The 27695-nt window shown below is 46.5% G+C and overlaps 1 pseudogene; it reads left to right on the forward strand.

Annotated features, from left to right (window-relative positions):
* The first annotated feature begins 47 nt into the window (after positions 1-47).
* LOC124655786 lies at positions 48-26987 on the forward strand (annotated as a pseudogene).
* The last annotated feature ends 708 nt before the right edge of the window (positions 26988-27695 follow it).

Consider the following 27695-nt stretch of genomic DNA (forward strand, 5'->3'; position numbering starts at 1 on the left):
TGGTGGGACCTTCTTCTACAACAACTGCATCAACATCCGCATCAGAGATGGCGGAAGATCCAGTCACGTACGAAGAGCTGTCTGAGGAGTACAAGAAGAAGTACGACGAGATCAAAGCTCTCTTCGAAACCGACCTCATCGGGTCTTTCCAGAGGACCCGCTCACACGGCATCAGGTGGAAAGGGTTCTCAGCTGAAGGCGCTCTCGATGGAGTGGATCTGTCTACTCCTTCAGAAGAACGCACCAGGTCTCTACGTCAGGAGGTTAATCACATGGTAGCGCACTCGCTACACCGCCATTCTGAGAGCCTGGTGAACGCTTTAGAGCGTGTTGCGCTGCGCGTGGTCCAGGAAATCATGAAGCATCAGTACTCTCCGTCAGGACCTGCCCTAGGGACTCACCAAGGAGAGAAACAGTTCCAGACCCGACCACCGCTGCCGTTCGCGCTAGCAGCACCAGAAGTGCCGAGTTCACCGGCATACGTCGTCTACAAGATCGGTGGCGATCCTAGTGATTACCAGTTCTTGTATGAGCCGCCTAAGGAGATCCCGCACGGATACATGTGCACATATGTGCCAGACTGCAATAACTGGGCGTGCACGAACCAGGTTGCAACAGTAGGGGTTTCTGGAGCAGCAGGAGGGATTTCTGGACCAGATCCTGAGAAGCAGGCGTGGCTAGCTAAGTATGCCACTCCAACGAATCATCAAAGCTCAACTCCTGCAGCTAGCACCGTGGATCAGATCAGCGCAATCTTGAGGGACCAGTTCAGCATGGTGCCGAAGAGGAGGGTAGTCAGCTACTCCAAGCCGTACCCCAACGAGTATGATTTGATCCCACTACCACCCAAATATCGGCTCCCTGAATTATCCAAGTTTAGTGGATCGGAAGGCTCTAGTTCAGTTGAGCATGTGAGCCGATATTTGGCGCAGTTGGGCATGATCTGAGCATCTGACGCATTACGTGTGAGGTTTTTCGCGCAATCTCTCACAGGACCGGCTTTCGGGTGGTACACCTCGCTGCCACCAGATTCAATCCAGACTTGGAAGCAAATGGAAGAACAGTTCCACATGCAATATCACTCAGAAAGTTCCGAGGCTGGCATTGCCGATCTAGCACAAGTACGACAGAAGCGCGGAGAAACGGTATCTGAATACATTCAGCGCTTCAGGGCCGTCAGGAACCGATACTATTCGGCTCGCATGAATGAAAAAGAGGCAGTCGATCTGGCAGTGGTGGGTCTCGCATCACCGATCAAGGATATGGCTTCCCAAGCAGAGTACACTTCACTGGCGCATATGGTTCAGAAATTATCGTTATATGAACAGCGCCACCCAGAGTTGTACCAGGACAAGTTCAAGCGCGCGGTAGTCCTGGTGGAGATGCAGGAAGATGAAGACTCTGCGGGAGAGCAGGAGGTAGCCGTGGCTGAATGGACTCGGGGGGCAAACCCTGTGTCCTGCAAATGGGTTAAACCACAAGGTCCTGCAAAAGGGTTTGACTTCGACGTAAGCAAAGCTGAGCAGATTTTCGATCTCTTACTCAAGGAGAAGCAGCTGAAGTTACCCGAAGGCCATAAAATCCCTACGGTGCAAGAGATGAACGGAAGGCCATACTGCAAGTGGCATAACACGTTCACCCATACCACCAGCGACTGCAGGGTGTGGCGTCAGCAGATCCAAATGGCTATAGAACAAGGCCGTCTAATTTTCAGCCAGTACGCCATGAAAGTTGACACGCACCCCTTCACTGCCGTTAACATGGTAGAGTGCACTTACCCTGGGAGGTGCCAGCCAGGTTTCTCGTTCAGCATCAACATGGTAGGACCTGTGTACCACCCTGGTAAGGACAAAGGCGAGAGCAGCCGCTCTCGTAGCAAGGACAAAGAAGAGGCCGTTCCACGTGACCGGCCCCAACGTAGTGACAAGCGCTACATCACAGAGGAGCAAGTGAGGAACGTGCGATACCAGCGACCTCTCTCCGAGCACCTCCTCAACAAATATGAGCGTCAGTACGACCAGCGCCGGCGATACGACAGTGACGACGAGAAAGATCGTCGGTCTAGTATGGAGAACAGGAAATATCGTCGGTACGATCGAAACGTCGAAAGATATGAGCGCCGTGTCAAGGAAGAGTCAAGGGAGCAGGACGACGTGGACATACACTGTGATTGTCCTTTCTTCAAGCATTGCTGGGATTCAGGGATGAGCCGATTGCCTACAATCGGCAACTGCCCAGAGTGCAGACAGAAAAAGAGGGACACAGGAGACGTGTCAGTGTTCAAGCGTCTAGGGCCTCTCCCATCTCGGAACAAGCAAGCTGAGTCCTCTCGGGTGGAAGATCTAGAGGAGTTAGAAGATGACGAAGAAGAAGAAGATAGATACCACCGGCCAAGGTGGTGCCCTGATGGACTCAGCCATTCTCAAAAGCGTAGGGTTCAGCGACTACGTAGCGTAGAGGAAGCCGAGAGACGATACCTACACGCGTTAAGGAAGGCGCGGCCTGATTTGGCCACGAAAATTCAGCAAACTCTGGATGAGGAGGGTCATCCACAGAAGAAAGAGTGGCGCCCCAAACCAAAGAAAGCCGATGATACGACATCGGCTGGCACGAACATGGTGTTCATCCTTCCATCGGAGTTTTGTGCTCCAGGAATAGAAGAGGCACCTATAGCTCAGCTCGACTGCAGCCCACGGCCAGTGATCTTTGAGAAACCAGAAGAAAGGAGCTACAGGCATCTGAAAGCCCTATACTTAAGAGGTTATATCAACGGGCAGCCTGTCAATAAGATGCTAGTCGACACGGGAGCGGCAGTCAATATAATGACATACTCCATGCTACGTCGCTTGGGACGCTCTAGCGCAGACCTGATCAAAACCGACGTCACTCTGAACGACTTCAACGGCCAGGCATCAGAAACGCAAGGCGTTCTGAACGTGGATTTAACTATAGGCCGAAAGACCGTCCCTACGTCATTCTTCATCGTCGACAGCAAAAGCACTTACGCTGTCCTGCTAGGGAGAGATTGGATCCACGCTAACTACTGCATTCCATCCATGATGCACCAATGCTTCATACAGTGGGATGGAGATGAAGTGGAGGTCGTCCATGCAGATGATTCAGCCGAAATATCAACGGCTGGCATGAACATTTGGGAAGCGGGAGGCCAAGAGCCACTCTCCGGGATCAATCTGGACGGCTGCGAGTTCATCGACGTGACAAAAAACGGGGTGAGGCTGGTCTTATCCACTGGCCTGACAGTATAGCAAGAGCAAAGGCGATGGACATACGTGGCAAGGCCGATCCCTGCGATCGGCCCCAAAAAATAAAAAGTGATGATCTCGTCTCAAGTATGCCACGTAGTCACAATAAAGCACAGACAAGATGTAAACCTTCATTGAGCAATGCAATAAAAATGGGGGCCGATTCCAGCAATCGGCCCGTACTATCCTCGCCATATGTTTTGCCCGTGTTTAACATCGATCTAGCAGGCGACGGAAAGCTAAGGTATGGGTTTACATCGGCTGATGAGCTAGAAGAGGTTGACATTGGTCCTGGGGATAAGCCACGACCAACTTTTATCAGCAAAAAGCTAGATCCACATCTCAGGAACCAGATGATAGCTCTACTAAAAGAATACCCAGATTGCTTTGCATGGGATTACACAGAGATGCCTGGGTTAGACAGGAGCATCATTGAGCATCGGCTCCCTCTCAAGAAAGGATTTCGGCCGTTCCAGCAACGTGCACGTGAGATGAAGGCCGATACCCTAGAAGAAGTCAAGAAGGAGGTCGAGAAAATGTTGATCGCCGGGTTCATCAGGCCGTGCAGGTACGCTGAATGGATTTCCAATATAGTGCCTGTACAGAAAAAGGATGGCCGATGGCGCGTTGCCATAGATTTTCGAGATCTCAATAGAGCCACTCCAAATGATGAATATCCCATGCCGGTAGCAGAGACATTGGTCAATGCAGCTGCTGGTCATAAGGTCTTAAGTTTCATGGATGGCAACGTCGGCTACAACCAGATCTTCATGGTTCTAGAAGATATACACAAGACTGCATTCAGAGTACCAGGTTCAGTGGGCTTGTTTGAATATGTAGTCATGACTTTTGGACTGAAGAATGCCGGTGCAACATACCAAAGAGCCATGAATTACATCTTTCATGATCTAATCGGCAAATTGGTGGAAATCTACATTGATGACGTGGTGGTCAAGTCTGTCTCCGTAGAAGGACACTTGGAGGATTTGCGACGCATCCTGGACCGAACCAGAAAATTCAGGCTAAGAATGAATCCAAAGAAGTGTGCCTTTGGGGTGACTGCCGGTCAGTTCTTGGGTTTCTTGGTTCATGAACGTGGAATCGAGATCGGCTTGAAAAGCCAGGAGGCAGTACGCACCATGCAACCACCTACCACGAAGAAGGAACTCCAATGCCTCATCGGCAAAATCAACTTCGTCCGAAGATTCATCTCCAATCTGTCGGGACGAATTAAGCCGTTTATGGGATTGGTGAAAATTAAGTCTGATGACGAGTTTCACTGGGGGGCAGAGCAGCAGCAAGCGTTCGACGAGATTAAGGAGTATATATCGACACCACCTGTGCTGGTTCTGCCTCAGCAAGACAGACCGTTCTACATTTACTTATCGGTAGCTGACACTTCCATCGCGTCAGTTGTGGTACAACTGTATGAGGGTCTGGAAAAGGTGGTTTTCTACCTCAGCAGGAGGATGTTGGATGCAGAGACGAGGTATCCTGAGATCGAGAAGTTTTGCCTCTGTTTGTTTTTCACCTGCACCAAGCTTCGTCACATCTTTCTGACGGCAGAAATCATCATCATATGCAAATCAGACGTCATCAAACATATGTTGTCGGCCCCTGTTTTAAAAGGCCGACTCGGTAAATGGATGTTTGCATTATCGGAGTTTGATCTCCGGTATCAGCCTGCGAAAGCAGTCAAGGGACAAGCGTTGGCCGATCTCATTGCTGAACGAATCAATACTGATATAGCAGCACTATCTGTACGTGCATGGGCTATGTTCTTCGATGGATCGGCTTGTGACGATGGTTGTGGCATCGGCATTCTGCTCGTGTCGCCTCGGGTGGCAACATATTCCTTCTCCATCAGGTTATCTACCCCTTGTACCAACAATGTCGCTAAGTATGAGGCAATACGCAAGGGAATGGAGTTGCTTCTGGAAGCCGGGGCAGAAGCAGTGGAACTTTTTGGAGACTCTAAGTTGGTGATTTCCCAGCTCACAGACGAATACAAGTGCGAGAGTGAGTCACTCTTCCCATTATGGATGGAATGTCGTGAGCTGATGGCACAGTTTCGGTACATCAACTTTAATTGGGTCCCAAGATCTCAAAATACCGAGGCCAACAATCTTGCACAAATGGCGTCAGGATACAAGGACATACCAGACGGGTCAGAAGTTCAGGTGCAGTTCCTGGAACAGGATGACTGGAGAGCCGATATCTTCAATTACTTGAAGGATCCGGCTCGGGGGGCACCTAAACGGATAAGGTATAAGGCCATGAAATATGTCCTTATAGGAGATGATATGTTCTACAGGACGTTAGAAGGGTTCTTGCTCAAATGCACGGGACCAACCGAGTCTAATCGGCTCTTACACGAGGTGCATGAAGGCGCTCGTGGAACTCACCAATCGGCTCATAAGATGAAGTGGCTGATTAGGCGATCAGGGTTTTACTGGCCCACCATGCTTGAGGACTGCTTTAGGTACTATAAAGGGTGTCAAGCGTGTCAGATGTTTGGGAAAATTCAGATGGTGCCCGCATCAGCAATGAACCCCATCATCAAGCCTTGGCCATTTCGAGGTTGGGTCATGGATATGATCGGTAAAATCCATCCTGCATCGAGCAAAGGCCACGAGTGGATTTTGGCCATTACAGATTACTTCACTAAATGGGTGGAGGCCGTCCCGATGAAGAAGGTAAAATCGGAAGATGTCATCAATTTCGTGAAGGAACATGTCATTCATAGATTCGGGATTCCCCAGACTATCACGACCAATGGAGGATCGGTCTTTGTTTCTAAGGAATTCAGAAAGTTTTGCGATGACATGGGGATTAAGCTGATCCGATCGTCTCCATACTATGCTCAAGCCAACGGGCAAGCTGAAGCGTCCAACCAGAGCCTTATCAAGCTGATTAAGAGGAAAGTTGACGAGAACCCTAGACGTTGGCACGAAGTATTTTCAGAAGCCTTGTGGGCCTACCGCATGTCATGCCATGGAGCTATAAAAACTTCACCATACCAGCTGGTCTATGGGCAGGAAGCCGTATTGCCTTGGGAAATTACGGCTGGATCGAGATGTGTTACGTTTCAGAATGATCTAACAGCTGAAGAATATGCAGCCCTGATGGGTGATACTATTGAGGATTCAACAGAACTCAGACTTTGGTCGTTGGAGAAGATTAAGGAAAACAAAGCCAAGGTAGCCCGTGCATACAATAAGAAGGTGAGACCAAAGGAGTTTCAGGTTGGTGATCTAGTATGGGAAGCTGTGTTGCCATTAGGGACTAAGGATAAAGAATATGGTAAATGGTCTCCTAATTGGCACGGTCCGTACAAGGTCGACCAGGTTTTGAAGGGCAATGCATACATGCTCGAGCAGCTGGACGGTGTTAAGTTCCCAGTAGCCGTCAATGGTCAACACCTCAAGAAATATTTCCCAAGCATGTGGGATGACGGACAGTGAAACATGGGGGCCGATGCATAAAATCGGCCAGTAAAAAAAAATTTCACAGCCGATGCACAGACATCGACTTTAGACATATGGATACCAGTACAGCCGATGCACAGACATTGACTTCAGAATAATAATAAAAAAGCCGATGCATAGCCATCGACTCTAGAGGAATAAGCTCAATTGAGCAGTTAACAGATTATGTTCAGGCCAGAAACCATGGCATTGGGATGATTCTCCCATTGGATTTGCTGAGGAGTTGAACCTGTGCGTTTGAGATCTAAGGTTGGCGTGGACACGGATTGAACCTGTTTGGACGGCAATTTGGGGAATCTGATTCTATTTTCTCAAACGAAGGTTGCAAGTTACTGTGCAAATAGGCAACTGATTTGGCCTTAATCGCGATTCATGGGAAAAGCCGATGCGTGGCCATCGGCTCTTTGCGCGTTGACTTGCTTTGGCAATCGGCAAAATTAAGGTGAAACAAAATCAACATAGGAACATTTTCTTCATTATAGAAGGGATTTCTTACAAAGAAAGAGCCGATTGCTCGAGGGAGGAAGAACAAAAGAGAGGTCTATTGACCAATCTGCTACTACTACTAGACCTATACTAGTAGGTGCTGCTCTACGGGCCGTTGATGCCCTCGTCGTCGCCGTCGGAGCTATCATCGGCGCTGCTGCCGGCGGGCTCCTCGTCGCTGCTCCCGTAGCCCTCATTGGGAGCCTCCTCCTCCTCGTCGTCGTCGTCATCGTCATCTGATCTGGCGCGGAAGCGCTTCGCCGGCGGGTAGTCTTCGAGGGAGTCGTCGTCCTCCTCTTCTTCCTCCTCTTCGGAGGAGGTGAAGTCGTCCCAGGAGAAGAGGTCGTCCTCGCTCTCCGCCTCCAGCTCCCCATCAACGAGGAATTGGAAGTCGTCTTCTCCGTCGGTCAAGGACTTGTCATCCTCGGACCAGACGGAGGAATCATGATCCTCCTTGTCCCACTTCGGTGGGGCGAGGATATCGTGCGCCGCCAGCGAGTCCCACTCCGGTGTCGGCTCACGAGAGGAAGAGGATAGGGAGGAAAGACCCGACGAGGTGGAGGAGGAAGAGGAAGAGGAAGACATTGCTACAGGAGATGGGGGTTTTTTGGTGCCGATGGCTAGAACAGAGCAAGGGGATGAAGAGGCGAACTGTTCGGCGCGGTTAAATAAAAGGAGATATAGTGGAGATTCAATGCCACAGCAGTTTCCGAGGAAGTGGTGCCAAAAGAAAAAAAAACTGTCAGATCACGCGGAGAAGTTGAGAAGGCAAGGCATCATGATGAAGGATACTGTGACGGTTCTGCTCTGCCACGACATGGCCCGACGAAGAAAAAAACAGAGTGGTTTTGAAATTATCATTACCAAAACCAGGGGGGATGTGTTATCACCAGATTTCAACCAAATCAGAGGTGGGCCGTGATTGAGATGGGCTTAACAAATATACGTAGAAAATATTCATGAATCGGCCTTGTATAAAGAGTTTGGGCTAAATTGCCCGTGTATCTGTAAATATAGTAGGATACGTGTCGGTTAGGATTAAAAGATAGAGTTTAGCTCGTTGGGATTATTCCCACGTTAGAAAGTCTACGGACTATAAATATGTATCTAGGTTTATTGAGAAAGAAGACAATCACGTTCACAACAAAGCCAATCTAGGCGCATCGCCACCCCTTGTTTCGAGGGTTTCTTCCGGGTAAGCGCTATGCTGCCTAGATCGCATCTTGCGATCTAGGCAGAATCTTGTTTATCTGTTGTTCATGTGTTGCTCGTACTGAAGCCTTTTTGATGGCGAGCAACACCGTTATCATGGATATGTTAGGGTTAGCATCGGTACTTTCTCGATGTATTTGATTAGTCATGCTATTCCTGGATATCTAGCCACCCTTGTACCAATCTTAGGTGCAAGGGTGGCACCCTGCTTAGTCATTGTTTAGTAGATTCGATCCGTTACGATTGCTCCTTGTTCTTCAAGGATTAGTTTAATATCTACATAGTTAGGCCTTATAAACGGGTTGAAGGATCCAGTAGCACGTAGGGTATAGTTTGCTAGTCCTAGAGAAGATGTTCCGGGAATCAGCTACATGTTGGTTTTTAGGCCTTGTCTAGAGCTGGTTTATTATCACCTTTCGTGTCTGCCAGGCTCAATCACGTGTAGGACGTTCCGATTATGTGGTGAAAACCCTAGATTGTCGTAGATCGTTTTAACATAATATTGATCAAGCAGGACCACCATGTTATCGTAGATCTCATACGAATCATGGGTGGATCGGCTCCTTGAGCCGATTCACAGGACAACCTGAGAGCCGATCGAGGCTCGTATTTAATGTTTACGTGTATGCCATGCAGGAAACTAGTCGAAGCAATCCATCACCTTCCTGACCAGGTATAGGTCAGGTGGCACGCCCTTGCACCAGCATCGGACGTGCGTGCCGGATCTTTGCGGGCCGTCGCCCGAGGGACCAGGGCCCTCCCGGCTCTTCGTGTTGCCCGTCGCTACTCGTCGGTGGGTTTTGGTGGTCAACAGAATTTCAGTTTGTACACTCATAGATATGGAAGAATTAACTTGTACAGTAGGTGTACTCAACATAGTTGGTATATCATTTACACAAGTTCCTAACACATGGTCATCATTGGAAACAAAATTCTCCATTGGTACACTCATATCCATAGAGGAACGAAAAACAACACATGGTACACACAAATCTGTAGGTCTATCATAACTAGAATCAACCAAAAGATTGCTAGTCATATCGATGATATTTTCAGTGGGTGCACTTATATTCCAAGACATATTAAAGTGATCAATTGGTACACCCAGCCCAAAATGACTCTTAGCATGTAACTCATTTGGGGCACTCGAATTGATAGATGCATGAATGTCCGCAAAATAAGCACCCAAAACATTTGGTATTGTAGCATGCAATTCAGTGGGTGTACTTAAATTAGTGGACGTGCACATAGTCAAAGAAGAATTGAAAACAGGACTAATTGCGCTCACAACAACATCAATTTCAGTGGTATGATCACATGGTACTTGCAAATCAGTAGTATGATCCTCTAATATAGGCGGTGTGGCCAAATCATCAGTGAACTCCACACATGGTATATTCATATGAACATGGTAGTTACCAATTTCAAGTGGATTAACAAAACTAGGAAGCATCTCCAATGGTTGATCATGAGATTGTTTCAAAGCGACAACTCTATCCTCAATCAACTCAATAGACAAATCATCACATGACATATGTAGATCAGCATGGTGTTCATCAGTCACATGTGGAAGGACAAAATCAGTACCTTCATTTTTACCTTGTGACTCCAACGTAGAAGATGTTCGCAGCGACGTGTCACAAGTCTGTGGCTGGGAAACTCGCACAATAATATTCATGCATGGAACGTTGGAAGAAACAATCGGTGCTAGTGTGCATGACTTGAAGGAGTTGGAATGGTCCAACGTTGTCTCCTGTATGTGTTTCTCAAAAGCACAAGCTCGGACATATATACCAATAGTAGAACGAGGAATATACTTAAATATAACCTTAATATCAGGGTTCAAACCGTTGAAAAATATGTTTCTAGTACTTTCCTCAAATTCATTTATATCACAACGGTACAGGTAAAATTTAAATTCCTGATAGTAAACATGCACAGTATTACTACCTTGTTCTGATCGTTCAAGTTTGCGGAGTATTTCACGTTGATGAGAAAGAGGCATAAATTTACGTTTCAAAACAGATTTTAAATCTACCCAAGTAGTAGGTGTATTATCAATATTTTCTTTATAATTCCAGTCCCACCAAACGGAAGCAAGATCAATAAAAGTTTGGGCGGCAATTCTTACTTTCTCATGTTCATTAAAATCATGGCATCCAAAAATATGGTCGACCTCAAACACCCAATCAAAATAAGCATCAGTATTATATCTACCCTCATAAACTGGTAAAGAAATAACCTGATCATGATCTCCTATAAATGGTCGCACATGCATCTCCGTAGTCTTCATGGTACTCGGGTCGATGGCTTGGTCCTCAATTCCTGTCATGGTTAGTACCCAAAAAGCACAAGTGTATATGCCTAGAAGCTACGCAAATATGGTGGTATCACGCTCAATTCATCAAGAAAGATACAAAGCTCTTACATGTTCTTTACAAAATAGGAGGAAGGCGATATGGCAACCAGCAAAGATCAGCTTCTCCCCGAGATTGCACAAAGCGATTACCAGGTGTCGACACAAAGCACGTGGAGAAATCTGTGGAGCTCTGGGAAGGCAAAGTATAGTGATATGGTGGCACAGTAATCAAATCAGCGATGCAAATTGAGTAAATGCTCAACGAAGGTACTGTGCTGGTCCTAGGCTAGATCGTATTAGAGACGCGAGCCTAAATCACCAACGAGGTCACAATGCGGCACAAGATGCAAGAGGCAGCGAAACTGGTGCTGGAGGATAGAGGCACCTACGGTAAGGTGGCAAGTTTTTTTTTTTTGACTCAACTTAGCGCTAGACCCTAGAGGTCTCTATGGTAGGGCGCCTTTTTTTTTGGATCAACCTTGGCGCATGACCATAGAGATCTCTATGGTAGGGCGCCCAGAATTTTTTTTTTTTGGATCAACCTTGGCGCATGGCCATAGAGGTCTCTATGGTAGGGCGCCCAGAATTTTTTTTTTTTAGGATCAGACTTGGCGCATGACCATAGAGGTCTCTATGGTAGGGCGCCCAGAAATTTTCGGATTTTTTTTTGCAGCTAGACTGCTATCAGGATTCCGACGGAAAACGCGAAATTGACCAAGAAAACGGATCTAAAACCCGAAAAAACTCTGAAACGAAGTTCAAGAAAGACCCTACGATGATGGGAAACAAAGGGCTCAACAAAGAGTTGCTGGCAGATGTGGCGGAAGTATATGGTGGCGGTGATATGGCGAGGACTGCAAGCGGAGATGGTGCGGCGGCGACGCGACTACTATGACCAGAACTCGAAACTCTAACGACTCTAGACGCTAAGACCAGCACGCGACACAACGATTGCAGACAAAGAATCAAAAAGCAAAAACTGAAAAGATCATGCAATGGCTTGGCAGGGGCTATGGGACGGATGATCTAAACCTAATATATTTTTGTGGGGCTTTTTCTGGGTTATAGGTAAAACAAATCTACACTAGGAAAACTGTAAATCTCACCGAGCAACCTGAAATCTGATACCACTTGATAAGGCAAAGGTGTCCGATCTTTCGATGAGATGGGGATAAATCGATTTGTTGGTGGAGTTCGTGCTTGACGATCCGACTACACGTGCAAAGCTCGTGTGCCAATGCAATCGCTAGGACAATCTCCGGGAGTTACTGATCTTGCGGGAGCACGATCGGCTCGACCAACAAGGGTCTTAATTCCTACCTGAAATTGAGAACAAGTAAGAACTAAAGATGCAATCAGAATATTGCGAATAGAGATGAAAAGCTTGATTGATAATGGTGGGATTCTGAATAGTCGGTCTTGTTCTGGGCGTTGGCCTCAAAAGAAGTACACGTAGTTGCAGCAATTGGCTAACTTTTAATCTAATCAAAATCCAAGTTCTAATGACGGCTACAGAGGGATATATATGGGGGAAATGAAGGGATTTTCGTCCAACCAGCTAGGGTTGGCCAAAAACACCCCTAATTGGGCCTTCCTCCACTTATATGGCCTCTTAAAATCCCCTAAAATACCTTTTTCGATAAAGGGAATATATTAATATCAAGAAGATACTAATTACACCCAGCCTCTGCAACAACGCACCACCCTAATGGCACTACGGATGCACACAGCCAAAAACAAAAAAAGAAAACTAAGAAATAAAAGTCCCGCTATAGTATCTCGGGCCTAACAACAGCAATACATCCACCGCCAAGACAACACCTGAATTACAGACTAGTCCCCGCTCTCAAAACAAATGCCTCCACCAAGGACATTGCCAGGCACAACCAATTAAGGCCAGACCTTGGATTTTCACTCTGAACAGTAGGACTCTGCACTTCACCTGTGTTGTCGCCCCCACTTTCATACCGCTGCTGTGAAGCCCGAAACACCAAGAAAGTCCCTCAACATCACAAAGACTTGAACCTCCCTTAGCTAGTCCTCCCCTCTGACCTTCATGAAATTCTCTTCTTCCGACTTTCATCATGGATCCATAGTCACTTGATGTCAATCAAAGAAAAAGAGCTTCGTGCCGCTCCCTCCGGAACCAATCGGTCGGAATAAAAACATGGGTGCGCACGACCGAATACCTCCGATCCAACAAACTCCAGGCAAAAGCACTGTTACATTCATCGGCGGAGCCTTCCGGAACTCAACACTCCGGCCAGATCACGAGTCCAGGCCTCTGGTGGGTTCTCCTCTTCACGCAAGAGAGGCCCTAGGACCGCTGCCTTTATTCAGGTCGGACCCCCACGTCGCGACCATCCCGGGCTGGCCACTCCAACCCACCACCGGTGACACCGACGCTGGCCTCCAAGCTCCTCCATCACGCCGCCGGAATGCGGTGATAGATCGATAGATCCACCACCACCAACCGCAGGCCGACCCTCTCCGACGAAGAAGATGGCCACCTCCACCGTCGTACCCAAGGCTGCTGCCCCGGGCGACCTCGTGACGCGAGAGAAACCCGAGATCGCCTCCACACACGGCCTAGAGGCGGGGGGAGAGTGGCGCAGATCATGGCCTGGCCGCTGCCCGCCACCAGCCCCTCTGGCGTGCTGCGGTGAAGTCCGGCGGAAGGCAAGGGCTGCCGCTTCTGGCCGATCTGGCCGCCGCCGCCGCCCATCTCCAATTCCGTCCGGCCGCAGCGAGGGTAGAGGGCTCCCGGTCGCCGTCCCAGCGCGACAGCAAGGAGAGGCCACCACCGCCGCCACGCCCCGCGGCCTTTGCCCGGTGGCGCTACCGGCGGCGGCGGCGGAGGGGTGCGTTTAGGGTTGGGAGGGGTTGCGGGTTGGGAGGGGTTGCGGTCCCTGATGCGTGTAGTTGACACGTCCGTTGGGAACCCCAAGAGGAAGGTGTGATGCGCACAGCGGCAAGTTTCCCTCAGTAAGAAACCAAGGTTTAATCGAACCAGTAGGAGTCAAGAAGCACGTTGAAGGTTGATGGCGGCAGGATGTAGTGCGGCGCAACACCGGAGATTCCGGCGCCAACGTGGAACCCGCACAACACAACCAAAGTACTTTGCCCCAACGAAACAGTGAGGTTGTCAATCTCACCGGCTTGCTGTAACAAAGGATTAACCGTATTGTGTGGAAGATGATTGTTTGCGGAAAACGAGTAGAACAAGTATTGCGGTAGATTGTATTTCGAGTATAGAGAATTGGACCGGGGTCCACAGTTCACTAGAGGTGTCTCTCCCATAAGATAAATAGCATGTTGGGTGAACAAATTACAGTTGGGCAATTGACAAATAAAGAGGGCATGACCATGCACATACATATTATGATGAGTATTGTGAGATTTAATTGGGCATTACGACAAAGTACATAGACCGCCATCCGGCATGCATCTATGCCTAAAAAGTCCACCTTCGAGGTTATCATCCGAACCCCCTCCGGTATTAAGTTGCTAACAACGAGACAATTGCATTAAGTATTGCGCGTAATGTAATCGAGTAACTACATCCTTGAACATAGCACCAATGTTTTATCCCTAGTGGCAACGACACATCCATAATCTTAGAGGTTTACGTCACTCCCCGATTCACGGAGACATGAACCCACTATCGAGCATAAATACTCCCTCTTGGAGTTACAAGCATCTACTTGGCCAGAGCATCTACTAGTAACGGAGAGCATGCAAGATCATAAACAACACATAGACATAACTTTGATAATCAACATAACAAGTATTCTCTATTCATCGAATCCCAACAAACGCAACATATAGAATTACAGATAGATGATCTTGATCATGTTAGGCAGCTCACAAGATCCGACAATGAAGCACAATGGGGAGAAGACAACCATCTAGCTACAGCTATGGACCCATAGTCCAGGGGTAGACTACTCACACATCACTCCGGAGGCGACCATGGCGGTGTAGAGTCCTCCGGGAGATGAATCCCCTCTCCGGCAGGGTGCCGGAGGCGATCTCCTGAATCCCCCGAGATGGGATTGGCGGCGGCGGCGTCTCGGTAAGGTTTTCCGTATCGTGGCTCTCGGTACTGGGGGTTTCGCGACGGAGGCTTTAAGTAGGCGGAAGGGCAAGTCAGGAGGCGGCACGAGGGGCCCACACCATAGGTCGGCGCGGCCAGGGGCCAGGCCGCGCCGCCCTAGGGTTTGGGCGCCTCGTGGCCTCACTTCGTCTCCTCTTCGGTCTTCTGGAAGCTTCGTGGCAAAATAGGACCCTGGGCGTTGATTTCGTCCAATTCCGAGAATATTTCGTTACTAGGATTTCTGAAACCAAAAATAGCAGAAAACGACAAGCGGCACTTCGGCATCTTGTTAATAGGTTAGTTCCGGAAAATGCACGAATATGACATAAAGTGTGCATAAAACATGTAGATAACATCAATAATGTGGCATGGAACATAAGAAATTATCGATACGTCGGAGACGTATCAGCATCCCCAAGCTTAGTTACGCTCGTCCCGAGCGGGTAAAATGATAACACGGATAATTTCTGGAGTGACATGCCATCATAACCTTGATCATACTATTTGTAAAGCATATGTAGTGAATGCAGCGATCAAAACAATGTATATGACATGAATAAACAAGTGAATCATAAAGCAAAGACTTTTCATGAATAGCACTTCAAGACAAGCATCAATAAGTCTTGCATAAGAGTTAACTCATAAAGCAATAATTCAAAGTAAAGGTATTGAAGCAACACAAAAGAAGATTAAGTTTCAGCGGTTGCTTTCAACTTGTAACATGTATATCTCATGGATATTGTCAACATAGAGTAATATAATAAGTGCAATATGCAAGTATGTAGGAATCAATGCACAGTTCACACAAGTGTTTGCTTCTTGAGGTGGAGAGAAATAGGTGAACTGACTCAACATAAAAGTAGAAGAATGGTCCTCCATAGAGGAAAAGCATCGATTGCTATATTTGTGCTAGAGCTTTGATTTTGAAAACATGAAACAATTTTGTCAACGGTAGTAATAAAGCATATGTATCATGTAAATTATATCCTACAAGTTGCAAGCCTCATGCATAGTATACAAATAGTGCCCGCACCTTGTCCTAATTAGCTTGGACTACCGGATCATCACAATGCACATGTTTTAACCAAGTGTCACAAAGGGGTACCTCTATGCCGCCTGTACAAAGGTCTAAGGAGAAAGTTCGCATTGGATTTCTCGCTATTGATTATGCTCAACTTAGACATCCATACCGGGACAACATAGACAACGAGATAATGGACTCCTCTTTTATGCATAAGCATGTAACAACAATTAATAATTTTCTCATATGAGATTGAGGATATATGTCCAAAGCTGAAACTTCCACCATGGATCATGGCTTTAGTTAGCGGCCCAATGTTCTTCTCTAACAATATGCATGCTTAACCATAAGGTGGTAGATCGCTCTTACTTCAGACAAGACGAACATGCATAGCAACTCACATGATATTCAACAAATAGTAGTTGATGGCGTCCCCAGAAACATGGTTATCGCACAACAAGCAACTTAATAAGAGATAAAGTGCATAAGTACATATTCAATACCACGATAGTTTTTAAGCTATTTGTCCCATGAGCTATATATTGTAAGGTGAATGATGGAATTTTAAAGGTAGCACTCAAGCAATTTACTTTGGAATGGCGGAGAAATACCATGTAGTAGGTAGGTATGGTGGACACAAATGGCATAGTGGTTGGCTCAAGTATTTTGGATGCATGAGAAGTATTCCCTCTTGATACAAGGTTTAGGCCAGCAAGGTTTATTTGAAACAAACACAAGGATGAACGGTGCAGCAAAACTCACATAAAAGACATATTGTAAACATTATAAGAATCTACATCGTCTTCCTTGTTGTTCAAAACTCAATACTAGAAATTATCTAGACCTTAGAGAGACCAAATATGCAAACCAAATTTTAACATGCTCTATGTATTTTCTTCATTAATGGGTGCAAAGCATATGATGCAAGAGCTTAAACATGAGCACAACAATTGCCAAGTATCACATTACCCAAAACATTTATAGCAATTACTACATGTATCATTTTCCAATTCCAACCATATAACAATTTAACGAAGAAGAAACTTCGCCATGAATACTATGAGTAGAAACTAAGGACATACTTGTCCATATGCTACAGCGGAGCGTGTCTCTCTCCCATAAAGTGAATGCTAGGATCCATTTTATTCAAACAAAAAAAAAACAAAAATAAACCGACGCTCCAAGCAAAGCACATAAGATGTGATGGAATAAAAATATAGTTTCAGGGGAGGAACCTGATAATGTTGTCGATGAAGAAGGGGATGCCTTGGGCATCCCCAAGCTTAGACAGCTTGAGTCTTCTTAGAATATGCAGGGGTGAACCACCGGGGCATCCCCAAGCTTAGAGCTTTCATTCTCCTTGATCATGTTGCATCATACTCCTCTCTTGATCCTTGAAAACTTCCTCCACACCAAACTCGAAACAACTCATTAGAGGGTTAGTGCACAATAAAAATTAACATGTTCAGAGGTGACATAATCATTCTTAACACTTCTGGACATTGCATAAAGCTACTGGACATTAATGGATCAAAGAAATTCATCAACATAGCAAAAGAGGCAATGCGAAATAAAAGGCAGAATCTGTCAAAACAGAACAGTTCGTATTGACGAATTTTAAAATGGCACCAGACTTGCTCAGATGAAAATGCCCAAATTGAATGAAAGTTGCGTACATATCTGAGGATCACTCACGTAAATTGGCATATTTTTCTGAGCTACCTACAGAGAATTTAGCCCAGATTCGTGACAGCAAAGAAATCTGAAACTGCGCAGTAATCCAAATCTAGTATGAACTTTTCTATCAACGACTTTACTTGGCACAACAAAACACAAAACTAAGATAAGGAGAGGTTGCTACAGTAGTAAACAACTTCCAAGACACAAAATAAAAACAAAGTACTGTAGGTAAAAACATGGGTTGTCTCCCATAAGCGCTTTTCTTTAACGCCTTTCAGCTAGGCGCAGAAAGTGTGTATCAAGTATTATCAAGAGACGAAGTGTCAACATCATAATTTTTTCTAATAATAGAATCAAAAGGTAACTTCATTCTCATTCTGGGGAAGTGTTCCATACCTTTCTTGAGAGGAAATTGATATTTTATATTACCTTCCTTCATATCAATAGTAGCACCAACAGTTCGAAGAAAAGGTCTTCCCAATATGATGGGACAAGATGCATTGCATTCAATATCCAAGACAACAAAATCAACGGGGACAAGGTTATTGTTAACTGGTAATGCGAACATTATCAACTTTCCCCAAAGGTTTCTTTGTAGAATGATCAGCAAGATTAACATCCAAATAATAATTTTTCAGTGGTGGCAAGTCAAGCATATTATAAATTTTCTTAGGCATAACGGAAATACTTGCACCAAGATCACATAAAGCATTACAATCAAAATCTTTAACCTTCATCTTAATGATGGGCTCCCAACCATCCTCTAGCTTTCTAGAAATAGAGGCTTCGCGCTCTAGTTTCTCTTCTCTAGCTTTTATGAGAGCATTTGTAATATGTTGCGTGAAAGCCAAATTTATAACACTAGCATTAGGACTTTTAGCAAGTTTTTGCAAGAACTTTATAACTTCAGAGATGTGGCAATCATCAAAATTCAAACCATTATAATCTAAAGCAATGGGATCATCATCCCCAATGTTGGAAAAAATTTCAGCGAGTTTTATCACAGGCGAGTTTCAGCGGTTTTAGCAATTTCAGGCGGTTTCTCGCGCTTTGCATTAGAAGTGGAAACATTGCTAACACCAATTCTTTTATTATTAATAGTAGGAGGTGCAGCAACATGTGTAGCATTAGCATTACTAGTGGTGGTAATAGTCCAAACTTTAGCTACATTCTTCTCTTTAGCTAGTTTTTCATTTTCTTCTCTATCCCACCTAGCACGCGAGTTCAGCCATCAATCTTATATTCTCATTAATTCTAACTTGGATGGCATTTGCTGTAGTAACAATTTTATTATGATGATTCTCATTAGGCATAACTTTCGATTTCAAAAGATCAACATCAGCGGCAAGACTATCAACTTTAGAAGCAAGTATATCAATTTTCCCAAGCTTTTCTTCAACAGATTTGTTAAAAGCAGTTTGTGTACTAATAAATTCTTTAAGCATGGCTTCAAGTCCAGGGGTTGAATTCCTATTATTGTTGTAAGAATTCCCATAAGAATTACCATAGCCGTTGCCATTATTATAAGGATATGGCCTATGGTTGTTACTAGAATTGTTCCGGTAAACATTGTTGTTGAAATTATTATTTTTAATGAAGTTTACATCAACATGTTCTTCTTGTGCAACCAACGAAGCTAACGGAACATTATTAGGATCAACATTAGTCCTACCATTCGCAAGCATAGACATAATAGCATCAATCTTATCACTCAAGGAAGGGGTTTCTTCGACAGAATTTACCTTCTTACCTTGTGGAGCTCTTTCCGTGTGCCATTCAGAGTAATTGATCATCATATTATCAAGAAGCTTTGTTGCTTCACCAAGAGTGATGGACATAAAGGTACCTCCAGCAGCTGAATCCAATAAATTCCGCGAAGAAAAATTTAGTCCTGCATAGAAGGTTTGGATGATCATCCAAGTAGTCAGTCCATGTGTTAGGCAATTTTTAACCAGAGATTTCATTCTTTCCCAAGCTTGAGCAACATGTTCAGTATCTAATTGTTTAAAATTCATTATGCTACTCCTCAAAGATATAATTTTAGCAGGGGGATAATATCTACCAATAAAAGCATCCTTGCATTTAGTCCATGAATCAATACTATTCTTAGGCGAGAGATAGCAACCAATCTTTAGCTCTTCCTCTTAATGAGAAAGGGAACAATTTTAATTTTATAATGTCACCATCTACATCTTTATACTTTTGCATTTCACATAGTTCAACAAAATTATTGAGATGGGCAGCAGCATCATCAGAACTAACACCAGAAAATTGCTCTCGCATAACAAGATTCAGTAAAGCAGGTTTAATTTCAAAGAATTCTGCTTTGTAGTAGCAGGTGGAGCAATAGGTGTGCATAAGAAATCATTATTATTTGTGGTTGTGAAGTCACACAACTTAGTATTTTCAGCGGTAGCCATTTTAGCAACAGTAAATAAAGCAAACTAGATAAAGTAAGTGCAAGTAACTAATTTTTTTGTGTTTTTGATATAGCAAACAAGATAGCAAATAAAGTAAAACTAGCAACTAATTTTTTTGTATTTTGATTTAGTGCAGCAAACAAAGTAGCAAATAAAACTAAGCAAGACAAAAACAAAGTAAAGAGATTGGGAAGTGGAGACTCCCCTTGCAGCGTGTCTTGATCTCCCCGGCAACGGCGCCAGAAATTTGCTTGATGCGTGTAGTTGACACGTCCGTTGGGAACCCCAAGAGGAAGGTGTGATGCGCACAGCGGCAAGTTTCCCTCGGTAAGAAACCAAGGTTTAATCGAACCGGTAGGAGTCAAGAAGCACGTTGAAGGTTGATGGCGGCGGGATGTAGTGCGGCGCAACACTAGAGATTCCGGCGCCAACGTGGAACCTGCACAACACAACCAAAGTACTTTGCCCCAACGAAACGAGTGAGGTTGTCAATCTCACCGGCTTGCTGTAACAAAGGATTAACCGTATTGTGTGGAAGATGATTGTTTGCGAGAAAACGATAGAACAAGTATTGCGGTAGATTGTATTTCGGTATAGAGAATTGGACCGGGGTCCACGAGTTCACTAGAGGTGTCTCTCCCATAAGATAAATAGCATGTTGGGTGAACAAATTACAGTTGGGCAATTGACAAATAAAGAGGGCATGACCATGCACATACATATTATGATGAGTATTGTGAGATTTAATTGGGCACTATGACAATTTACATAGACCGCCATCCAGCATGCATCTATGCCTAAAAAGTCCACCTTCAGGTTATCATCCGAACCCCCTCCAGTATTAAGTTGCTAACAACAGACAATTGCATTAAGTATTGCGCGTAATGTAATCAGTAACTACATCCTTGAACATAGCACCAATGTTTTATCCCTAGTGGCAACGAGCACATCCATAATCTTAGAGGTTTACGTCACTCCCCGGATTCACGGAGACATGAACCCACTATCGAGCATAAATACTCCCTCTTGGAGTTACAAGCATCTACTTGGCCGGAGCATCTACTAGTAACGGAGAGCATGCAAGATCATAAACAACACATAGACATAACTTTGATAATCAACATAACAAGTATTCTCTATTCATCGGATCCCAACAAACGCAACATATAGAATTACGGATAGATGATCTTGATCATGTTAGGCAGCTCACAAGATCCGACAATGAAGCACAATGGGGAGAAGACAACCATCTAGCTACAGCTATGGACCCATAGTCCGAGGGGTAGACTACTCACACATCACTCCGGAGGCGACCATGGCGGTGTAGATTCCTCCGGGAGATGAATCCCCTCTCCGGCAGGGTGCCGGAGGCGATCTCCTGAATCCCCCGAGATGGGATTGGCGGCGGCGGCGTCTCAGTAAGGTTTTCCGTATCGTGGCTCTCGGTACTGGGGGTTTCGCGACGGAGGCTTTAAGTAGGCCGAAGGGCAAGTTAGGAGGCGGCACGAGGGGCCCACACCATAGGTCGGCGCGGCCAGGGGCCAGGCCGCGCCGCCCTAGGGTTTGGGCGCCTCGTGGCCCCACTTCGTCTCCTCTTCGGTCTTCTGGAAGCTTCGTGGCAAAATAGGACCCTGGGCATTGATTTCGTCCAATTCCGAGAATATTTCGTTACTAGGATTTCTGAAACCAAAAACAGCGAGAAAACAGCAATCGGCACTTCGGCATCTTGTTAATAGGTTAGTTCCAGAAAATGCACGAATATGACATAAAGTGTGCATAAAACATGTAGATAACATCAATAATGTGGCATGGAACATAAGAAATTATCGATACGTCGGAGACGTATCAGTCCCCCCCCTAAAATACCTAATCCGAAAATACATGGGCCTGGCCCATTAAATAAGGTGACGCAGCACCATAAATAACTCTTTGGACGAATTTTATGATGGAGTAACTTGTATAATTCATCCAAGCATCGTTGCTTCACTATGGTGGCTTCAATATTCTGAAATCCTCGCTTGCAACGCCATCATGAATCTTTGCAGGTATGCTGCCATCTCCATGCACGTTCCTAATCCAATGCTTGGCGTCCATGCTAGATCCATTCCTAAATAATATAAATACATTTGATTTAGGCAGCATCATATTCTCATATATATTAGGAAGGATTCCTAGTAACGAAGGTACCTGAGATGTGGTTGTAGGAGTATTGGTTGTAACTATCATAATGATGTCCTCATCAATTGTTCTATGTGATCTGTTAAAATCATTTATAGCACTAATGTCTCATGACTATGTTTTTGTCTTTGCATCATTTTCTAAAAGTTTGCCGTTGATGCATGTAAAATGCATGTATGGATTTTGTAGTTTGTTGATACATATTTCCAGATATTTGTAATATATGATGTTATATCCATATCTGATAAAAATGTATTTACAAATAAATTTAGACAATATAAATAAACTTTTTTAGATATACCAGAGTCATATCCCACACGAACGTATTAGGTGGTGGCAAAGGCCAATGACCCCTTTGCCGATTCAACTCACACGAGTCCTATGGCGCCTTCTTCTGTACTATGAGGCGTAATCCTTCGTGACTTCTTGTGCATTATTGAGTCCTCCGTGGATCATGGTGTATTATTGATTTCACCAACTTCCTCCGTCTCGGTTTAACAGGCATGCATGCAGTTTAAGATAAAATTTAACCTTTGATTGAGTTAACAAAATATAAATTTTATGTCTACAAAATATGTATTATTAGATTCGTATGAAAAAAGTTTTCTAATGATATAATTTTTTTGACATATATTTTATATTTTATTAACTAAAATAATGGTCAAAGCAATTTCTTAAACTACATACGCGCCTATTAAACCGAGATGAAGGTGAAAACTCTAGCCAAAAAACATGGGAAGGAAGTTGTGTCGGAATTTATTTTACAATATCACAGTATCTATCGTAGAGGATACCAATTAACACAGAAAAGTATTCTTGAGTATAGAGAAAAACAGATTTTGAATTTCTTTTTTGCGAAACACAGTACATCGTAAGCGCTCACAAATACGCACATACACTCACATCTATGACTCGCGCATACCCTACCTCGATGAACACCTCCGAGATGCTAAGTCCAAGAAACTGATGACTGGTGGATCATAAGATTGACAAAATCACCATAGGTGTCTCACTATCTTCGGAAACGTCGCCGCGCACTGAAAAAATATTCCGTTTTTATGAGACATCTACATCAAAGCGTTAAACCCAAAGTTTAAACTCTTGTGGGTTTGGGGTGCCACTGCCGTCGTAACCACACAACCACAAGTTGATTCTCACAGATTTTTAGTTTATAAGCACAACAAATTTCACAAAGATGCTGGTGTAGATTGAGTAGCAAAAGAGGAACGTGACAGCGGGCACACCTCGTTGAAAATTATTTGACATCGCTATTCTTTTCTTGAGATGGACATGGCAATTCTTGTGTGAAAAGAAAATAAAAACGTCATTCTAGTATCTTAATTGGGGACAGGAAAAGATAGGCTGTCATCAATTGCTCGTGGCCTGCCGTGAGTCGTACGGTGAGCAGAATTAGTTAACACAATAGCAACCCTAGCTCGTCGTTCCTAGTCATTGGGAGTTGATAATTGTGCTGGCAAAGTCCAGCATTCCATTGGGAGTTGATAATTGTGCTGGCAATGACCGTCGCTCTGTGCGTGGTGGTGCTGGTTCGATCTGTGCGAACGAGAACAACGAGCAGCTGCTAGAGCAGTTCAAAGCGGCCGTGCGGAACAAGGGGGAGCTCGGGGGATGGACCCGCGGCGATGGCGCGTGTCGTTTCCCTGGCGCGCGGTGCGTCGGAACGAGGCTCTCGTCGCTGTCCCTAGCCGGTGTCCCGCTCAACGTCGACTTCCGCGTCGTCGCTGGCACGCTGCTGCGGCTGGCCATCGTCGAGGCGATCAGCCTGCGAGGCGCCAACATCAGCGGCTCACTCGCGGATGCCTCCGGCAGAGGGTGGAGGTGCGGCCACACGCTAGCCGAGCTCGACCTCTCCGGCAATCGCGGGCTACTGCGCGGGTCGGTCGCGGATGCCGCGGCGCCTGTGGCGGGCTGAGGAAGCTGAACCTTTCTCGTAACACACTCGTCGTCGGCACGAAGGGCGACCGAAGCGGCGCGGGCTTCGCCCGTTTGGATGTCCTTGACCTGTCATACAACAGGATCGCCGGAGACCTTGGCTGGATGCTGGTGCTCGCCGGCGTGGGGGGTGTCCGCTGGCTAGGCCTCACCGGGAATATGATGTCCGGGTCAGTCCCGGCGTTCTCCAACTGCTCCAGGATGCAGTCGCTTGACCTGTCCGACAACGCCATCTCCGGCGAGGTTGCGGCCGGTGTCTTCTCCGGCTGCAGCGCTCTAGTTTCGCTCGACATTTCCATGAACCATTTGTTGGGCGCTTTCCCGCCGGACATCCTGGGGCTCGCGTCGCTCTCCTACCTAAACCTGTCGTTCAACAACTTCTCCGGCGCACTCCCTGCCGGCGACGCGCCCGCTGCTGGGCTCCCGCGTCTCGCGACTCTCTCACTATCTTCCAACTACTTTGACGGCTCCCTGCCAGACTTCATCGGCGCGCTTGCCGAGCTAAGGACGCTGGACCTCAGCTCCAACGCGCTCACTGGCGCTATACCGGCGTTGCTCTGCCCGAGCATGGGAGCCTCCAAGCTCCAGGTCCTCGACCTGCAGAACAACTACCTCAACGGAGGCATCCCGCTGGCCATCTCCAACTGCGCCAGCCTCGAGTCTCTCGACCTCAGCCTGAATTACATCAATGGCTCCATTCCGACATCCCTCGGCGACCTTCGCCGTCTCCGAGACCTCATCATGTGGGAGAACGAATTGGAGGGCGACATCCCGGCGTCACTTGCCGGTGCTCGAGGGCTCGAGAACCTCATGCTTGATTATAACAAGCTCACTGGCGGCATCCCACCAGAACTGGTGAACTGCGAGGATCTGAAGTGGTTATCCCTCGGTAGCAACAAGCTCTCTGGACCTGTGCCGGCATGGTTGGGGCGGCTAGACGACCTGGCGATCTTGAAGCTGAGCAACAACTCCTTCTCGGGGCCGATACCACCGGAGCTAGGAGACTGCAAGGGGTTGGTTTGGCTCGACCTCAACGACAACCAGCTGAATGGACCAATACCGCCGGAGCTGGCGAGGCAGTGCGGGAAGATGTCCGTGGGCCTCCTCACCGGGCAGCCGTACACCTACTTGCGCAATGACGAGGGGTTGGGCGGCCAATGTCGAGGCAAGGGGAGCCTGCTTGACATCAGCGCCGTACGGCCCCTCGATCTGAACCGGATGGCCATCAAGAAGGTGTGCAACTTCACAGTCATACACATGGTGGCGAGCACGGAGTACACTTCCAATAGAAATGGGTCCATGATATTCCTTGACCTGTCCTTCAATCAACTCCATTGTGCGATCCCCAAGGAGATTGGGAACATGTACTACCTCATGATCTTGAACCTTGGGCACAATTTGCTCTTTGGTGCTATCCCTGATGAGCTTGGAGGCGCCAAGAAATTGGCTGTGCTTGACCTGTCACACAACAAATTGGACGGCCCGATTCCGGAATCATTGTCAACGTTGGCATTGTCGGACATTGATCTGTCATGTAATAGGCTCAGTCCCGAGAGTCAGTATGGGAAAAACTCTGGGTTGTGTGGTATACCAAATTCGACAATCGAAGGCGTGTATGGCTCCGATGACAAATTCTTCATCTTCGAGCTGGCGATCCTATTGGTAGGTGTCACTATAACTCTTGGTACTATTGCTTTTTGCTTATTCGCAGTGATCGTTAAGAAGATGGAGAAAGTTGGGGACACAGCTTCTGCTGATGATTCGGTGGACCAAGTAGGGCATCAATTAATCTCTCATCCCGAGCTTGTTCGTGCAACCGATAATTTTAATGAAGACTACATGCTCGGATCAGGAGGCTTTGGAAAAGTTTTCAAGGGCCTACTAAGCAGCGGTTTGGTGGTTGCGGTAAAGGTTCTTGACATGCAGTCCAAGTACACCATTAGAAGCTTCGTCGCCGAGTGTGGTGTGCTCCGCATGGCGCGGCACCGAAACCTCATACGGATAATAAGCACGTGTTCTAACATGGACTTCAAGGCACTAGTGTTACAGTATATGCCAAATGGCAGCTTAGACACACTGCTACACCACTCCCAGGTGAAAAAGGTTCAAATTGGATTTGGCGAGAGGCTGGGAGTTTTGCTCGATATTTCAGTGGGAATGGAGTATCTGCATCATGGATACCATGAGGTAGTTTTGCATTGCGACTTGAAGCCAAGCAATGTCTTATTTGATGAGGACATGATTGCACATGTGGCAGACTTTGGCATTGCAAGATTGCTACAAAGTGATGATAGCTCAATGCTCTCCTCAAACATGCCTGGTTCGATTGGGTATATGTCACCAGGTACCTAACTAAGATTGTTTATCTTGTTCAATAAACATAGTTTCTTTTTGGAATGATCAATTATGCTGTATTTTTTCATCCTTTTCTTGTGTAGAGTATGGGTCATATGGAAAAGCATCACGAAAGAGTGATGTTTTCAGCTATGGGGTAATGCTTCTAGAAGTTCTGACTGGAAGGAAGCCTACAGATGCTATGTTTGTTGGTGAGTTAACCATTCGGCGATGGGTTCACCAGTTATTTCCTTCAGAGCTTATCCATGTCATGGATACCCGGCTACTGCATGGATCCTCTTCAACCCGTGACCTGCACGATAGCTTTCTTGTGCCTATGATAGAAATTGGTTTGCAATGCACAAACGAGATACCTAGCGAGAGGATAACAATGAGCGATGTGGTCCTCAGGCTAAAGAAGATCCAAATTGAGTACGCCAAATGGATAACAAGGACATCATATCTAGTGCAGGGCAATGATTGATGATGGTTACCCCAAATGTTGTGTTTGGATGCACTGAATTGAGCTCCGAATTGAATTGTGATGGAATACCAAATCAACCAATTCAATGGAATACCATAATTGTTGTTTGGATGCGCATAGTATTCATCTGTATAATCAAAAGAGCAATGGAATTCTAAATCCTGTTTGGATGCACATTGTGTGGAATTGATTCAGAGCTTTCGGAGCTAGGAGCGGAACCGGAGGGCCGCGCCGGCCGCATCCGGCGAGCAGCGGAGGGGGCACCGATTCAGAGCTGGTTGAGGATTTGCGGCCGAGGAGGAAGCATCGGCGGAGCTCGGGGCGAGGAGGAGGCGGCGGCGGAGCTCGGGGGCGAGGAGGAGGAGGCGGCGGCGGAGCTCGGGGGCGAGGAGGCAGCGGCGGCGGCGAAGCTCGGGGTCAAGGAGGCAGCGGCGGCGGAGCTCGGGGGCGAGGAGGAGAAGGCGGCGGCAGAGCTCGGGGGCGAGGAGGCAGCGGCGGCAGAGCTCGGGGCGAGGAGGTGGCGGCGGAGCTCGGGGGTGGCGGCGAAGCTCGGGGGCGAGGAGGCGGCGGCGATGGAGCTTGGGGGGCGAGGAGGAGGCGGCAGCGGCAGAGCTCGGGAGCGGGGACGGACCCAAGCTGGCCTGCGGGACGGAGCGAAGCGTTATGCTTCAATTCAGAGCCAATACGGAGCACCTGACCTCTGAATTGGGGAAGGGATAAG

Source organism: Lolium rigidum, chromosome 5, assembly GCF_022539505.1.
Source record: "Lolium rigidum isolate FL_2022 chromosome 5, APGP_CSIRO_Lrig_0.1, whole genome shotgun sequence".
Taxonomy (NCBI): Eukaryota; Viridiplantae; Streptophyta; class Magnoliopsida; order Poales; family Poaceae; genus Lolium; species Lolium rigidum.